The sequence below is a fragment of the Tamandua tetradactyla genome, chromosome 1 (genome assembly GCF_023851605.1).
Source record: "Tamandua tetradactyla isolate mTamTet1 chromosome 1, mTamTet1.pri, whole genome shotgun sequence".
In the NCBI taxonomy this organism is placed as follows: Eukaryota; Metazoa; Chordata; class Mammalia; order Pilosa; family Myrmecophagidae; genus Tamandua; species Tamandua tetradactyla.
Window position 1 is genome coordinate 18,639,601 of NC_135327.1, and position 2,584 is coordinate 18,642,184.

General features: G+C 34.8%; 1 pseudogene; it reads right to left on the minus strand.

Annotated features, from left to right (window-relative positions):
* Positions 1 to 560: 560 nt before the first annotated feature.
* On the minus strand, positions 561 to 1,356 carry LOC143683592 (small ribosomal subunit protein eS1 pseudogene; annotated as a pseudogene).
* Positions 1,357 to 2,584: the final 1,228 nt, after the last annotated feature.

The following is a 2,584-nucleotide window of genomic DNA, read 5'->3' on the forward strand; positions in this document are numbered from 1 at the left end:
TCTTTTGTTCTATTTGTTTTGTTTTTTCTATTTCTTTTCTTCCCCTTTTCTTTCTGCTTCTTTTAGATTTTTTTTTCTTTTCACATTCTATTTATTTTTCATTTCTTTTGGAAATTATACTCTCTAAGTAAATATTATATTAAGTCACTATTTTACCAGTTGTTCTAGCTATTTAAACATGTATGCTTAATTTTACAAAGTCTAAAGTTAATTTTGTCTTTATCATCCTTCAGAAAATATAAGGACCTAAGAATTCTTTAGCTCTGGTCACCTCTCCTTTGCCCATTAATTGAGCTCTAGATGTTTCGTTCTACCACATATTAGACAATGTCATTATTGTTTTATACTACCAATATTTCTTAAATTTACTCATATTTTAAACCAATGTCTTTGTTCATGATTCCTTTTCGTAACATAGATTTTCCATTTGGATAATTTTTTTTCTATCTTTGTCCATTAGTACTACCTTTGATGTGAATACTTTGGCAATAAACTCTTACAGATTTTGTTGGTGTAAAAATTTATTCAGATTTCATTTTTTGAATCTAAAAGTCTGAATTTTAAACAGATTTTTGGACTGGTATTTCATATTCATCAGCTTGTTCAACTTTAGTACCTCTCTCATCTTCAATAGCTTTTCCAGAACATCTCCCTTCACTATGAAGCTCCAGGAGTTTTCAAAATTCAAACTTGGGCTTCTTCAGCATTTTTGCTTTTATAATGAACACATATGGAGAAAATATATAGATTGGCAAACCTTTTCTGTGTCTCTACCAATGCTGTCTGGAATAAATTTATTCACCACTTCTTTCAAGTCATTTGTCTGTACCTTTTGGGACATGATTTCCATGATCTTCTTCTAGATTTGGTGGACCTACTGATGCTGAGCATAAGAGGTCTTCTGAATTGGGTTGCTGTGTTTCTTAGTAAAACCAACACAGAACAGATGAAGAAAATAACCATAGGTAGTTTTGATATCAACATGAGCTTTAATCATGGTCTACTATTTTTTTGACCATGGAGCTCATTTTGTCACGGGTAAGATTCATGCCATGAGAATTGGTTAGGAAGTTTCTGCCCTGTACTTCCTCAGTAATTAGCTTGAATTTTCTACATTTAACTCCAGTATTCTGCAGAATTAGCAAAGCTAACTTCAAAAATATGATCCTTAGGGCCATCAGATGTAATTTTGATTCTTTGAGTCCTTATAACTAGTGTTTTCCCAATATCTCTTTATTAACATCTTGCTGATGCTTTCACATCATAGAAATCTCTCTCAGAAAATGAATCAACCACTTTCTCCTTGGCTCCCTTTTTACCACCCTTTGTAAATTCCTTGCTCTTGCCAACTGCCATGGCAAGTAGTGCCTAGTGCAAACGGTCCCATCCTTAAAAGGGCCCTGCACTTGGTTTAGTGATCTGTCATCATCATCTTGAAATTCTTAATAATTTTGTACAAGGGGTCTCACATTTTATTCTTTTTGGCAGGAAGATCATTTACAGTATCTAATCTGTAACACTGCCAGAAAGGGAAGCCGTTTACATGTTTGAGTTTATTAGATATTCCTAAATTGCCTTCCAAAGCAGTTGTACTGATCAGAGGGCAAAAATGCCAACCCTCATTTTTTTTTTCAACTCAAATGAGGACCAAAAATTTTAAATCCTTAAGATGAAGAATTCTTATTAATGTATAAGAAAAAATTTAACAAGTCAGTATAACAAAAGGTAAATTACATAAACAGACAACTCACAGAAAAATAAATATTCAATAAATAGGTGGAAAGATGCCCCAGATTGCTAAAAATCAAAGAGTACAAAGTTAAACTATAAAGCATCAATTTTTTGCCAGGCAAGTTGAGAAAGAATTTAAAAAGTAAATAATACCCAGAATTGGGTAGAATATGGGAAAATAAGGACTCTTATACTCAGTACACATGAGCATAAATTTAACCCTTATTTTGATGGGCAGAGAATTCTATATTGAGTGGTCTTTCTTCTCAACAATTCGAAGATATTCCAATACTATGTATTATGGCATCCATTGTTGTCTCAGCGAAATCACCAGACTATATTATTGTTGCTCCTTTGAGAGTTATGGTATACTTGTAAGTGTAAAAAATGGCCACAAGTTCTCTGTAGTTCCTCCCATCAAGAGGTAGAAATGTATTTCTCTCCCTCTTGAATCAGGGCTTGGCCAAATTACTTTCTCTGACCAACAGGAAATTGCAAATGTGACTCAAACCATCTTGAAAAATGTTTGCACCTTGGGGTTCTCCCTCTCTTGCTTCTACTGAGGATCCTTCTATTAGCGTGGGCTAACCTATTCGAATATGAGACCCCATGGGGTAGAGATAAGCTGGTCCCAGCTGAGGCCCTGTAGAGAATCAGCTTGCCAACTACCAGGTAAGTGAGCAGGATCCATTTCATGGGCCCGAGATCTGCGTAGTGCAAACGGTCCCAACCTTAAAAGGGCCCTGCACTTGGTTTAGTGATCTCTCATCATCATCTTGAAATTCTTAATAATTTTGTACAAGGAGTCTCGCATTTTCATTTCGCACTGGGCCCTACAAATTATGTAGCTGGT